General features: G+C 41.8%; 1 protein-coding gene across 1 annotated transcript in view; it reads left to right on the forward strand.

The window, feature by feature from the left end:
• Window positions 1-6212: 6212 nt before the first annotated feature.
• The window catches only part of ST8SIA5 (ST8 alpha-N-acetyl-neuraminide alpha-2,8-sialyltransferase 5), a 77094-nt gene continuing 67659 nt past the window's right edge, over window positions 6213-15647 (forward strand). The window contains exon 1 of the mRNA XM_040090784.1: window positions 6213-6308. The gene's annotated coding sequence lies outside the window, so the exon portion shown is untranslated. The remainder of the gene's footprint in view (window positions 6309-15647) is intronic.

A 15647-nucleotide genomic window follows, 5' to 3' on the forward strand; every position in this document is an offset into this window, starting at 1 on the left:
AGAATTTCTGGCCTGCAGGGTAATTTTTTTTTTTTTTTTTAATTAAACAGCAATTTTGGTGGTCATAAATCCTCAGCCAGGAGTTCTAAATCACATGTTGCCACAAGGGCATTGTTCATTTTATTAAAAAGCAGGTATTAGTTGCACCATGCTCCTCAAAGCAGTACCATAATAGAGGAAAAACTGAATCTGAGAGCTCCAAATTTTTTGGGCCAGACAATTAACAACTTCACACTGAGCAGGCAGCAAGACCATCATGTTTGATGCCTTGTCAGTGCCTGTATTCAAGAAAAATAATCTATATGACCAAAGTCCTTTACTTGGCCAGGAAAGAGAGGGGCTCTCTTGTTTTCCTTCTCCTGAACAAGAAGAAAAGTTCACAGGACACTTCTCTGCCAAGTTTTCCTGCCCAAAGGCACATTTTTCTTCCAGCATATCTTCGAGGGGTTGTGAAGCAGATATGAAATAGCTTCCTTTAAGAACCTGGCTGTGTCACAGCAGAGGTTAAGTGCTGTTGTTTTGTTCTGGAGAGCTGAGCAGCACTTGTAAGGGCCTTGCTTGTGCAGTCTGAACTTCAGTTCTGTGCACAGGTCTTTGTCAGCATGTAGAGTCCTTTCTGAAGATTTGTTGTCTGGTAACAAAACCAGATTTTTTTTTGTGTCTGTGTGCATTTAAGCACACAATTTATGAACCATTTTGCAGAGCTGATGCTCAGGCACAATTCTGTTCATATAACTGAAATTTATTTTCCTCTGTCTTTTATTCCTTTCCAATTTATGCCAATCTGTGCAGTAAAACAAAGCTTGCCGAAGTGTTGAAAAGTTTCCAAGTTAACAGGTTACTGGAAAAAAACACCTGATGCACACTGGCATGCCATTTTCATGGGCATTTTATTCTTTGTATGACCTCCTTTCCATTTAAAAATGACAACTCTTCCACAAAGCGTGTCTTCGTGTCTTTCAGCTTTTTCCCTACCTACAAAAACTGTCTTACAGGTGCTAACCACTCCTCCATTCCTCTTCCCACATTAGGGTTTTTCGGGGGTTTCTTTTTGGTGGTTCTTTTTTTTTTTTTTTTTTTTTTTTTTTTCCCCCCCTCCTCCTAAAAGCATGGTCTTTTGTGTTTCTGGAGCAATTACTGTCCTTATTCTCTCCTCCACAGCATCGCCTTCAGGCCTGGATATGGAGAGTGCTGTACTGAACCCCCTCCTGGCTGTATCTTCAATCAATATAATCATCTAAATTGTTCCTGAAGAATGAAAGAGCTCTGTGCAATTCAGCACACATTTTAAAGGCAGAAGGGAAATTGAAGAGACATTATTTTTGTACTTGCCTTCTGCCAGACTTGATTTCTTTAATATGCTGGGGTTTGCTTAGGGGGAGAATCTAAAATGATTCTGTGTAAGTGATCAATTTTTTTCTGTGTTTAGAGCACTGTAAATAAGAGCAGACCAGCAATTCTAGAGGATTGAAAAATGTTGAAAAGAGAGGATTGTCAAAGAGTAGCTGAGGCTTCATGAGGAGAAGTTGGTTCAAACTGTACCCAGTATTTTATTAGCATTGTAAACAGGGTACAAAGACCCAGAGCCCTTATTCGGTAACATATATTGGAACTGTTAAAAAATTGCTTGCTAGTTAACACTTGTGTGTCAGGAGATGCCATGATGGAATGGGGGGAGCCATTTCCCACATCCAGTGTTTCTCAGAGTTTTAATGCAATTTCACTTACCCTGTTTTGCACTGGATCCACGCTTTCTCCTGCACATATTCAGATTATTTTTCCTGTGCATTTCGTTTTGTTCTTTCTATTCAATTCAGATAGATAGGCTTGCCTTGCTTTGTAGTGCATGGAGTAATTGGTTTTCCATTCCTTGTCTATTCTAATAAATTTTGTTAACATTCAGTGGTTTAGAGTGTGGAATGCTCCCGTTCTGAGGAGATGGGAACCTGATCAACCCCTCTTTGTGTTAACTCCTCCCTTGACCCAAACCCTAAACTCCACCCCTGCTCTGCCCTATAAAAACACCACTGCGTTTGCCTGGTCTTTCGTCTTCATCTCCCTCCCCGGCTGTGGGGGTAATAAAATGGATTTTTGAGCTCAATAAAACAGAGACCCATCTTGTCTGTTCCCCTGCCAGTGCCAGCAGCTGCAACCTACCTGGACATGATGAACTCTATGAGATGCTACAAATGGTGGAAAATGCAGGTAACCAGTGAGGACAGCACGACTGGCACCCTGTAAGTCACCTGCTGTCCGCTACACCTCGCAGGACCCTTATCTTAAAAAGGAAGACTCAAGAGTACCATGGCTGGAGGCCAGGTTGAGAGTGGGGGTAAAAAACTTTACAGGGAGGGGAACTCCCAGTAAGGAGACAGGCTTACTGGGACCAAGCAATGAGATTAACATCTACCATTGTTCAGCAAGATGTTTATGAATGGCTTCTCTTTTCATTCTTCATGGGAAGGAGTTTTTAAGAGCTACATGCAGCTGGTCAGCCTGCAAAAAGGACCATTCAGTGGGCTCTTATCAACTCTCCCGACACATCTGCTACAACTTATGGATGGTAAAGCCCTGTTGGCTACTTATGGATGATTATGGATGATTGCATGCAGAGTGTCAGTGCCCTAGAGCACTGGTCCTCCTTCCTGTGAACCTCATGTTTTTCGGTTTCAGTGAAGCTGACTGTATCTTTCCCTACCCTTGTTCCTAAGAGCGTGGCAAGGAGTGAAAACTGATGACACGGAGTTGCTACCGTCTCTCTGTCACCCCGTGCCCCCCTCTGCCACCCTTATCCCCCTTTCCCTGAAGGCAGGACAAAGGTTGGAACCCAGAGGTGATGTGGGAGTGCTACCTTCCTCTCACTGTATCCTCCTTCACCCCGTATCTTTCCATATCCCCAGTTTCCCCTTCCCAGGAAGGCAGTAGCCACACCATCTAGGGCTTTCCTTTTAAAAACAGCGCTTACCATGCAGTTTTGAGATCTCCTCTTTCCCGAAGTCTTTCTTTTCTCGTCCCAAACATTCCCTTTCCCCCTTACCTACCTCTCCTCCTGCCATGCCGCTGCAGCTGCCCCCACCCTGGGCCAGTGTGGCAGTGGAGGTGTGGCAGGACTGCTCACCCCGCAGGGAGGCCAGGCTCTGCTGTGCCACTGCTGGCTCCACCACCATCACCTTTGCTGTTCTCTCGCTTCACAGTTATCATCATCATCCAAAATAGTAACACCCATAACATCAGTATCAAAGCCAAGACCAAATGTTAAGGAGTATGCTCCTGGTGAAGAGGAGACAAGGAACTGCACCCCTTCTGGTGACAAGATCAAACACAAAGGCGATTGAACTATTAACCCACAAAGTGAAAGTGTATTCATTTAATTATCATAACTTCTGTTACTTTATCCTTCGTAATTAACTTTCAAATGCTTTTCTATTGCTTGTTAATTCAGCTTAATAAAGCTCATTTTGGTTTTGCAAATGATTAAGTCGTACTCCCTAGAATCACCTTGTTATGAGTTACTGAACATGCCCTTTCACCGATTTAAAAACTGGGTGTTGTGAACGGCTCCCGTTCTGAGGAGGTGGGAACCTGATGTAACCCTCCTTTTGTGTTAACTCCTCCCTTGACCCAAACCCTAAACTCCACCCCTGCTCTGCCCTGTAAAAACACCATGACCCTGCCTTTGCCTGGTCTTTCCTCTTCATCCCCCTCCCCGGCCCCGGGGGTAATAAATGGATTTTTGAGCTTAATAAAACAGAGACCCGTCTTGTCTGTTCCAGTGCCGGTGCTAGCAGCTGCAACCCACCTGAACATGATGAACCCTGTAGCTACATAATGCTACATTAGAGGATAGATGTTTCTGTAATTTATTTGTACATGGGCTGGTGTGGACAGGCAGAACCCTCTCTGGCTATCACCCAGGGTAGCCAAGCCGAAGACAACTCAATTATCATTACTCCATGGTTTCTACATTGGTGCTGCCTCAGATTTTGACAATTCCAAGTACATCAGACGAGCTCAAATCTGCCTTCACCCGCTTGTACAGAGGTGACTTTGCCCTGAACAATTCAAATTTCAACCCTTTCTGGATAAAAATGGCACAGGCTGAGCTTAAAATACATTTTATTCTGTAAATCAAAGGCATTAACTAAAATATTTTCTCATTTGCATAATTAAAGTACACCAACATCAATCTGCAGCCGTATTTATTTTATCTACCAGTTTCATTTCTCTGTACCTACCACTTAGAACTCTGAGGGGTCCTCTGAAAACAGACGGTATATCCACATTTCAGTAGATTACCTTTTTGGATTTCTGGTAATGATGTATGAGAACTAAAAAACTCGTAATTTTACTACTAAGTCAATCTTTTGCTTGTCAGATACCTGATGAGATGAACAGCTTCTCTTCAGCAGGTAATTCACATAGTGACAGGGAACAGTCCTGCAGGTTTCTCATCAAGGAATTGCTGGATCTCAAAATACTCAAATTATGTGCCTCAAAAATACTCAAAATAGTACTATAAATATTCTGCTTTACAACATCTCTGTGTGAATAAAAGCCTGTGATGGATAAGTCCATGGGAGCAAAAAGGTGTTAGAAATGTGTTTCTAGCACTGACCAGCACAGCGTTAGAAAATCTGCACAACTGATGCCAGTAAACCTCATACAGATCTGAAAAAGTCTAAAATTTTTGATTTTCAGGAGTGGGAAAGGAAAATAATGTTAGCTGTAAATTGAAGTTGTTTGGCATAATAATCTTTGAAAAGCAGTGGATAATTTTAACTCCCAGTATTTGGGATTTTCCAGGATAGCACTGAAAGTTTCCTTAATCTGTTGCCATGGTTTTAATTTGGAAATATGTTACCTCAAGCAGCATGTGTGTTTGGAACTCAATTTAATCTTGATAATCAGGGGTATATAGTTATAGATTAAGTGTGACTTTAACTTTTCTTTCCCCAACAGGCTTTTTTCCTAACATCATGCCAGTCCTTTAAAGGTATTAATCAGAAAGCTGATGAATAATTTTGCTGCTTTTTTATTATGAAGGTGGTGTGTTTTTTTTTTTGTTGTTGTTTGGTTTTTTTTTTTTTTTTTTTTTTTTTTTTTTTTTTTTTTTTTTTTAAATTATGCATTGCCTACAGTCAAGCAATCTCTTTGGATTTTGCCTCTACTTCAGAATCACCTCTGTCCACCTCACAAAATATGAGGCATTTGACAGACATATTTTCCTTGGAGGCCTTACTTAGGGATGGAGGGAGAGATGCGCTTCAGGAAGGCATTTCAGCTTCTTGTTTGCTTGTGATGTGTTGTGACTGAATGACAAGAAGGATGTGCCATATGATATTATTTCTGCTCCTTCACTGGATGCTGTGCAAGAACATCTGATATTAATTCTAACACATAACAGCAGCACATACGATCTTCAAAAGTACTGCCTTAGTGCTGCATTTCTTCAGTTCTCCTTAAATCAGTGGGATTGCTCTTGTCATTTTAAACAGTTTGCCCCCAAATGCTTTTGAAAAGCTGTAAGAAAAAGAGTGCTAAGCAAAGATAATTACGTGTAAATTTGAAATGGATTGTGTGATCATTTGTGCTAGTGAAACAGGCTTGCTTGTCTGCCTGGACCAAATGAATGAGTAGGTAACTCAACCAAGCTCATTTAGAGCTTGGGGCTGGCCTCATTAAAAGGCATCTGACTGCATTTGGGAAATGAGTGAAAGCCATTACTGAAAATTTACATAATTTCTTTGCCAAAAGGTCCCTGCTTGTGAATGAAATTAACAATGCTTCCTTATCTTAAAATAATTTATTATTATAATATATTTTACAATTATGTATGATTATTTTAAATTATAATATTCAGTATAGTGAAATGGATGTAGAAGTAGTTCTATGTTATCAGGGACTCAAAAAGGATTAGTTGTATGTTCATTCAGTTCTGGTTGCATAAGACAGGATGAAAAAAAAAAAGGGGGGGGGAGCAAATGGAGTTAAGTGTTTTTCTGCTTCAGGAAGGATGAGGGCATATTTTCTACAGTGTATCAAATAAGGGCTAACACTCAGCCTTGTGGTAAGCTTGGTGTATTGAGAACATCTGCCAAATTGCACTGGGAAGGTCACATCTGTTTATCTGGGAGCAGGACACACTCTGTGATGGACTGAAAAAAAGCTGTGTAGGCCAAAGCGGCCGGGAGAGAAGCCTACCCTGAGCAAGGCCCAGGCTGACTTCACAGGAATCCAGGATGCTCCACCAGGAATGAGCAGTCATGGGTGAACCCACGTGCATGGGGCTGGAAGTATCCAAGGAATCTGTGAGTCTTTATTTTTTCAGGAAATGAACAGATTAAGTCTGAAAGCTCCCAGCCTGAGCCAGGCCCAGCAGCCATGTTCCCTCAGTTATGAAAGGCATGGAGGGGCTGGAGCGTGTCCAGGGCAGGGAAGGGAGCTGGGGAAGGGGCTGGAGCCCCAGGAGAGGCTGAGGGAGCTGGGAAAGGGGCTCAGCCTGGAGAAAAGGAGGCTCAGGGGGAACCTTGTGGCTCTGCACAGCTCCCTGACAGGAGGGGACAGCCGGGGGGGTCGGGCTGTGCTCCCAGGGAACAGGGACAGGAGCAGAGGGAACGGCCCCAGGCTGGGACAGGGCAGGCTCAGGTTGGACATCAGGTGGAATCCCCTCACGGAAAGGGTGCTCAGGAACTGGAAGGGGCTGCCCACGGAAGTATTGGAGTGCCCATTCCTGGCGTTGTCCAAGGAAGGCCTGGACGTGGCACTCAGTGCTCTGGGCTGGCGACACGGTGGGCTTTGGGCACAGCTGGAGCTCCATGGTCCTGAAGATCATTTCCCAGCCGGAATGATTCTGTGACTCAGTGGTAAAACCACTGTGAGCACTTTAAAAATCTCTGTCGCTTCAAAGCCCAGCCGGATCAGCTGCCTGGGGCAATCTCTGGTCACAGCCTGTAAAGGCAGATGTGGCCCTTTGAGGCAGTGGATGTCACAGGGCTGAGCTGAAGTGGGTGGGCAGAGGAAGGGCACCAAAGGGAGGTGGAACAACCCTTCACAGTTATATTAGTTGACATAAATACAGGGTTTCACCATATTCCTCTCATACTTAGCAGTGGTATGGGGTGGTGAGATTGTAATAATCAAATTTATGCAGGTTTCCTTTTTAAATATTACCCTCTTCTAGCAGAAGTAAAGGGGTGAAAACAACTCTTGTTGTGCTGAATGTTTGCTCCTGGTCAGTTCTTTATAGAGCAGAGTTTTTTCATTTCATAAGCAGAAGGATGGTTTTTGTAAGATCACACTTCCAGGACACTTTTTATTGCCCCTGCCATAACTGTGAGGCACCAGGTTTCTGCAGAGCAGGCAATTTTGTCAGTGATGCATGAGATGAAGTAGCATCCAAGCCATGCCTTCAAATTTTCATTTGGTCATAGTACCTAAAGGTCAACAGACTTGTTTTTGTCATTAGTGGGAACAGATAGGAAGATTTTTTTCATCCTTGGACTGAGCATGTTTCATAATCAAATGTTCCTTTAAAGCTGGGAAATAACATTAACATTAGGGGAAAAAAGAAAAAGAAAAAGAAAAAAAGAAAAAGAAAAAGAAAAAGAAAAAAGAAAAAGAAAAAGAAAAAGAAAAAGAAAAAGAAAAAGAAAAAGAAAAAGAAAAAGAAAAAGAAAAAGAAAAAGAAAAAGAGAAAAAGAAAAAAATAAAAATAAAAAGAACATTTTCTCTCCTAGGCACTGCCATATGCCTTCCCAGGTGGAAATACAACAGGATGCAGTACGGCAAGGATTGTGCAGGGCCCCTGTTGTGCTTGGCTGTTGGAAAGCATATGGTGCAATAATGTTCCAGTTCTGACTGTGAATTTTCCTTCTCTTGTCTTCTCTGGAAAATATGATTGTTCTGATGTGTATTCAGCTTTTCTGTTTGTGGCTGGGTATAGTGTGTTCCTCAGTCTTCAAATCTACCTGAAAGATCAGGTCCCACTTCAGAGAAAACCCCAGAAAATAAAAAGATAAAAGGTATGAAATCCTTTCTCACTATTTTGGACCACTTTTACAATGTTGAAGAGTTTGCAGAGGCTTGGATTTCACCAGCCTTCATGGAGACTTTAGGATGCTGAAATTCCAGGAGGAGGAACCTTTCCCCATCTTGAAAGAAAACAATGCTGGTCCTCAGGCAGTTTTTATGCCCTTGCAATAACACTGACCTGCAGATGGCTTGGTCTCAGTGGTTCCTTCCTACCGTTGGAGCTGATTGCTTGGGATGAATTGCATTTCAGAATTTACTGTTTGTTGTTCAAGTTTCTCAGTACGCTGTTCAGGCAGTGATGTTGCTGAAGTTTTAGCACCACCTGAGTGCCTGTCATCCTGTCATCTGCTTGGCCAGGCATGCCAAGAACTGCACAGCAAGCTTTTTTATCCCTAGGGCCTTAATTTCTGTGGGATGTGGTGAAATGTGTGTAATCAGAGATTATGACAAAAAGCAGAAGTACTCATACCTCAGCATTAGGTCAGTGCACGGTACAGTTTCTGAGAAAGTCTGCTGCTTGTGGCTTCTGAGGAAAAAGGTGTAAATCTTGGGCACGTGGCAGTTTTGAAATACTAAAGTCATGCAGTTTCTTCTTTCGTTCATCTATAATCATGAGCAGTTTAATGACTGGCTCCTGTTCTGAAGATGGAAGGGGCTATATCTCTCTCCAAAAACATCCCATTGTTATCTCTAGAGCTACTGCCTCTATCATAACTGTGGGTATTTCCATTGCCCAGTCCCTTTAAAAAACCCTATTAGGCTATTGCTCTCTGTGATTTCTGTCTGCAGAACATCCCTTGGAGCAAAATGAACTTCTCACAAAGTTCCCTGCACATAGGGTATTTCTGCACTAGGTTTCTGTGCTGTGGTACCAAAACATTTAGAAGCCTCAAGGTATGTTTGGCAGCAGGGCTGAAAGGAAACTGTGATGCCTGTTTGGGCAAGGCTGTAACCTGCCAGCTTTGCAGTGTGGTTGTAGAATGACTGTGACGGGCCTAAAATACTGAGTTGTTTACTAAGTTCCTAAAAACTATGTGTGCCTCCGTGTCTCTTCTTCCTTTTCTTCTCTTACCTTATCTCCATGCCTGTTGTCCTCAGGGGATGAAAATGCAGAGTAATGCAAACTAACTCAAACGAGTAAAGATGTAAAACAAATACTACAGAGTCTCCTATCAATTGCAATCCAAGTTGTACTTCCAGGCAGTGTCTTGTGAGTGTCACCCTCTGTCAGGGGAGCATATGGACCATCCATTAGATTGTTCACCTGTCCTGCTGCCATTGTGCCTCTGTGTTGGTTGAAGGATTTGGGTTTCATCATCATCATCAGCAGCAGCAGCCTCCTCGTCATCACTGTGTTCTTGACAGATAGCTTTCTTTTATTTCTCAGACGTTGACCAGAGCAGAGCTGGCAGCATCTATGAGAATGTCATTTGTGACATTGGTAGCAAATTGGCAGCATCATCTTGCTTTCCCAGCAAGTGTGTGCTCTATTAGCACCCACCATGTGTTGAGTATTCACTGTATTTTGTATTTTAGTGTTTTTGCTCTGGGGTCAGGGTGCTGCTCCAGAACCAGAGCAAAAGGAGTCAGCAAGGTTTGCTGAAAGCGACAGTGGACACTGCTGTGTTGATAATAATATCCCTTGGAAGCAAGGGGTATATTCTCCCTGCTCAGAAGCACCACATCCCTTCAGTAACCTGTGCATGCATGTTTACAGCATTTCTGAAACCAACGCCTTTTGATCTGCTTTGTTTCCTTCACAGAGATAAAACTCTCTGTGAGTTCTCACTCCTGAGATACTCACTCTGAACTTGCCACTTCTTGATCCTCGGGACTGGGTGAAACCATTGTTCTCCCTTTCTTTTTACTGCCTTTTCTGAGTGAGGACACAAAATATTATCCCTCCTATTCCTGTATATCCCACTGAATCCTGCAAATATATCTGGTTTGTGAGTTCTGAAAGCTGGAACATGGCACAGCCATCAATTCCACTAAGTTAGAGTCCAGATTTAGTGCTGATTTGATTTAAACAGAGCGAGTTGCTCAGAGATTGGAGAAAGAATTCCCAAATTGCTTTTTACATCAAGTAAACTGCTAAATTATTACAGAATTGCAAAGGTTTGGTATAGAAGTTCAGAGATCTGGCACAGAATTTTACAAGAAAGAGTGTAGTCCTGTAATGTAACTTCTCTTCCACAAACTTATCTGCATGAGTGTCTGTAATCAAGCTCATTTATCCAGCTTTAAAACTTCAAACGTGATTTGTAGTGCAAAATGTGATGGAGAGTTGATAAGGCAGGGACATTTTTCCAGAAGTCATCAGCAATCTGCTGTGAGTGCTCAGTCTCACTGGAGATCTGCACCCGGGGCTTTTTGCAGGAGCAGAAAGCTGCTTTGCTCAGTGTGTGAAACAAACAGCAGCAGTCAGTTCTGGCCTCAATCAGATATTAAGATAATACCCCAGATTCTGAAAATTTTAACCTGTTTTGTGCTGCCACTATATGCACCTGAGTGGCCTCAAACAGGACAGCGTTTGAACCAAGTTTCTTGTGAGCTGATTTGCAGGATTACTCGGTAGATTCAGCATTTAACTAAAAATTAGGCAGATAATTTCTTTCGCCAGTCACCCTTGTGGTCTTTTCTTTTCTTTTCTTTTCTTTTCTTTTCTTTTCTTTTCTTTTCTTTTCTTTTCTTTTCTTTTCTTTTCTTTTCTTTTCTTTTCTTTTCTTTTCTTTTCTTTCTTTTCTTTTCTTTCCTTTTCTTATTCCTTCCTTTCCTTTCCTTTCCTTTTCCTTTCCTTTCCTTTCCTTTCCTTCTTTCCTTTCCTTTCCTTTCTCTTTCCTTTCCTTTCTTTCCTTTCCTTCCTTTCTTTCCTTTCCTTTTCCTTTCCTTTCCTTTCCTTTCCTTTCTTTCCTTTCCTTTCCTTTACCTTCCTTTCCTTTCCGTGTGCCTTTCCTTTCCTATTCCTTTCCTTTCCTTCCTTTCCTTTCCTTTCCTTTCCTTTCCTTTCCTTTCCTTTCCTTTCCTTTCCTTTCCTTTCCTTTCCTTTCCTTTCCTTTCCTTTCCTTTCCTTTCCTTCTTCACTCATATGCATAAAAAGTTGCATGGATTTAAAAATTTAGATTTAGAATCGTGTTATTTTGGGAGAAATAATCCCCTTTAAAAATGATCTAAATGTTCCTTATGAACATAAAATCTGACAGAAGAAATGCTCCTTTGAGAAATTTTATTGACTCCAGGGGATTGTTGTGCCACTGGAGTAACTGAAAGATCTGTTTCGAGGAAAGGCAAGGGATTTAGCTCAAGAAAGAGGCTTCCCTCCACACAAACAGCTGTTTCTTGTCACATAAGAGAGAAAAGCTGCGAAAGAAGTGGGGCATCAAGTACAGAGTGAATTAAACTGCTGCTTCTCTGCAAACATCCCTTGCAAAGTCTGGAGCATAGGAGGATTTTCCAGCTCATGATGCAAGAGCCGTGGGCTGGGCTGGATCTTGACATCAAGAGGAAATTGAAATCCAGCATTGGGGGAATCTGCCTGTGATGCAGAGGTGAAGGCTGCATCTGGCTTGACGATCCGGGGAGAAAGGGGAACAACTCATGATTCTAAGAGCAAGAGAAGGAGTCCATGTGTGACAGTGGAGGAGAAACACAGAGAAAGGGGCAGCCCGGCAAAATCCAAGGACAGCCACAACGTGTGTGTAAAGTAAATAAGCAATCACAGTAAAATGAGGGCCAATTTGATTGCAAAACGCCAGGTTGCTGCTGCTCTCCTAGTCTGGCTGGATTTCTTGCAGAGGGTATATGTTCTCTGCTCAGCACGTTTGCAATCCATCCCTACGAGCTTTACGGGAAACCTGTCTCCACAGTGATCTGCGTTAATCTGAAAGCTTGGTTAAAAACTGTGAGTCAACTCCAAACACAAAGGAATTAGGTTTTTTCAAATTGTAATTTTTCCTCTTTAAAGTAAAATACCTTTGTTATGTCAGGAAGTGGGAGTTCAGAGGCAGGCATGGCACATCGGTAAAATGCATGTGTGCTAAGGGAGAGGGAATTGAAAGACAGATCTCTTGCAATTAATTATGTGCAGAACTTCACATGGACTTTAGATTGGTTCCTTTAGATGTGCTAGCAAGCTGGTAACAACAGCAGGTAACAGAGTAGCCAAAAAAAAAACCTTGGAGTACTTGAGTAATTCTAATAATATTTTCATATGTTAAGAGAATGGTGTGAAATTGTAAAGTAGGAAATAAAGAGCGATCACAATGGAAACTGGCTGTGTGATGAAGTGTAAACACATCGGAAGTCAAATTAAGTCCATTTTAATCTGACTCAGAGCTGATTTGCCTCAACGTGACTTCTGTGGGGTTGCAGGGTCTTTTCTCCTGTGATACCTAAATAGAATTTGAGCAGTGTGCAGATGCTGCCAAGTTAATCAAAGAAATGTTCATTTGAGCACGAGCATGAGTTTTCAGGGCTGAGCGCTCAGGGTGTTTGCCGAGGCTGCAGGTCGTGCAGGACCCCATCAAACCAAATAGCAGGGCAGGTGATCCCATGTGGGGTGGGAATGGGAGGAAAAGGAACCCATGTCTTGGCACTTGACTCCACAAATGTGACACTGGCTCTGTCCTTGGAGAAAGAGATTTAAGATATTGTTCTCTGGTTTCAAGTAAATCTCTTATCTAGGATCTATTTTCCACTTTCCACCAGTTTGCTGGGAGATTGCAGCAATGAATCTTTCCATCACGTGCAGGGGAGGCTGATAGCAGCACTGAACCTCTCTGGCATTACACGCTCTAATTGCAGGCCAGGTTTTCAAGGGTGCATCATGCAAGAGAAAGATAAAAGCCAAGATTCCAAAAAAACATGGGCCAGGAGCAGATCAGATAAAACACGACAGAGAAAATGCAGCTTGTTTCATGGGCGAAAAGAGGATACTCAGCTATGCCTGCAGGAGTCAGAATCCACAAACACAGGCTGCAGCAATTGCAATTAATTGCACTCCAGAATGATGATGCAGCACCCCCGGCCTATTACAGATTTGTTTTGAAGAACAAAATTACTCCGCAGCCATCCACTGGCCCTGTGCTCAGCACTGCTTGGCCACGAGGGTTATGTTCCGTTCTCAAAAGATTTTTCCACAGGTACATCAGATTGAAGATTTTGATGGAGTAATTACTCATATTATTTTAAGTCAACAGCAACCAAACAAGTAGATTTTTTTTTTTGTGCAAAAATGATCCAAGTTTCAGGCAGATCCCACATAAGCTTGGTTTAGGATCAATGTACAGAAGCACCTAGACCTGTTTCTAGAATAATTCTGATATTCCTAGAGCATAACTATGTGTGTGAATCATGGTTTTGAAAGACTGCAACTATTTTGTGTTAAGCTGTTTAAGAAACAGAGGGATTTTTGACCACCAGTCCTAGTTTCCCCCAAATCTATATCTCTCCTTTTGCAGAGTGATTTTATTCTTGGCTGTTATTATGTTTACTTTAGTATTAACTTATTTTTAGGAGTCCACTTCGTATTTCAGGCATAAGTGTTTTTTAAAGTGTTGATAACCAGCGGTGATTTCTTGTCAGGAAAAGCGATAAAATGGGAATAGTTGGTATTTGCATTTATATAGCATCTTCCCTCACAGGATATGGAAGGGCTTTGCAAATACCAAGCTGCCCATGATGAAAAAGTTGTGTGATAGCTACAGATCTATCGCTGACTACAGTGAACATGATTAAGTAGGAGCCTCAAACCTCCAGAATTTAAAAAGGAAAAAAAGCTTGGGAAAGTGGAAAACAGCCTGTCTCATTAAATAAGTCAACATGTTAATTCTCTGACTCTCGGTAGGACACTCTGGATGGCACCTGGGCAGCCACGCATGAAGAGAGGGACAAGCTCAAGTTGCTGCAAAGTTCCCAGGTAGCTCAAGTCTAACTGTGTGGAGCTTCTAAAGACCATATTTTTGTAGGATTGAATTAGAATAACCCTTTTTTTTTTGTTGAGTTTGATGAATTTACGTCTATCTCATTTTCAGAACAGCTTTTACTTGGAAACTATTTTTTAAATTGATGTGTGGGAGGCTTGCTAGGTCACTGAGAGTGACAGACTAGAGGTGTAATCAATAGTTCATTTCTGGGAAAGAGTGAGCCAAAGGAGGTGATGCAGGGCAGGTGAATTGCTCTAATGGGATTCAGAGTCACAGAACAAGAAAATTACTTTTTATTGCACTTGCCCATCATCATCAGTTCTAATTCTTAATGCTCATTTATTAACTTTCCAATTATTTCCCAAAGAAATAGGATGCAACTGCCTTACAAAACTCTCAAGAATGTGATTCTTGCCATTTGGGCATTAGGACATGCTGTAAAATATTTAAATTTGTTGATTATAACCATCAATGCAGTCTCTGTTAGGAAAATTAGTTTTAATTAGTACAAAACCCCTACCTCACTAATGCTCTCACTGAGTCTCTGTGGGTCTTTCCAGCAAGGATGTGATGCCATTGAGGAGCTTCCTGCTCCCTTTTCAAAGAAGAGGAAGAGAAGTACAACTTCTGAAGTGAGATCTCATGCTAAGACCTTTGACCTTTAAAGTCTGAACTTCTGGTGTGACAGGCTTAAACACCGATAATATTTTTGGTGTTCTTAGCTACTTGTGTGGTTTCAGAAAAATGCCACTTTTTGAACGTCTAAGACTGGGCAGATGAGCATTTCTCATTTGTGAACTCAGTTATATATATCCCAGCTTGAGATCTGAGAAGGAAATAGCTGTTGGCCTGTTTTCCGTGGCAATGTGAGAACTGTGTGCTCAGTTATCAGTCATGTTTTGCTGCTGCTCCTGTCAATATCTTGTAAGTGATTTTGCAAGTAAAAATTTTCTGTGACCATCTTTGTTGGAGGGACTGTATGTTCCATGTGATCCTGGCAAGCTGTCAATATTTTGTAGCTCCCAAACTATCAAATGCTATCTTTTAAAGAGCTTTCTTATTTTTCAGTAATACTCATTTTACAGCTAATTCTAAAATTCTATTACTTTTGATATATTTTTCAGTGTCCTAGTAAGGGGCTTTTGTTGATCAGTAGTCTGTCCTTGCTTAAATCATGTAATTTATGATATTTCAAGTGTGCAACATCCTGTTCTGAAAAGCATCATACAGTTTTAGTGGATATGCTTGTACTTATTGATGTAAAGGTAACCATACAAGGACTAACAACCTCGGGTTCAATGGGTAACTAAATTTTGGGAATAAGGCAACATCTGGTGAAATTTTCTTACACATGGGCAGCTTCCTAGACCTGCAGTTGAAACTGATGCCCTTCCCAGTTAGGCAGCTAATAAGAAAAATATCAGTTCCAAAGAGAAGATTCAAAGCAGGGCCTGTCCACTTCACACCTCAGTAGATCTGTTTGGCAAGAAGGTTTTATTCCTAACGATGAAACCAAAAAATACTGCTGTGCTGTATGTTGGAGTAATTCACAGCTTCTGGTGGCCTATGCTCCGGAATTAAAATCACCCAAACCCCCAGGATTGTTGTTATTTGCAAAACAGATTGAACTTAGCACAAGTGACATGACTCCTACTGCTTTTCACCTAGGCTTTTGATATCTCTCAAGGCCTG

Source organism: Hirundo rustica, chromosome Z, assembly GCF_015227805.2.
Source record: "Hirundo rustica isolate bHirRus1 chromosome Z, bHirRus1.pri.v3, whole genome shotgun sequence".
Taxonomy (NCBI): domain Eukaryota; kingdom Metazoa; phylum Chordata; class Aves; order Passeriformes; family Hirundinidae; genus Hirundo; species Hirundo rustica.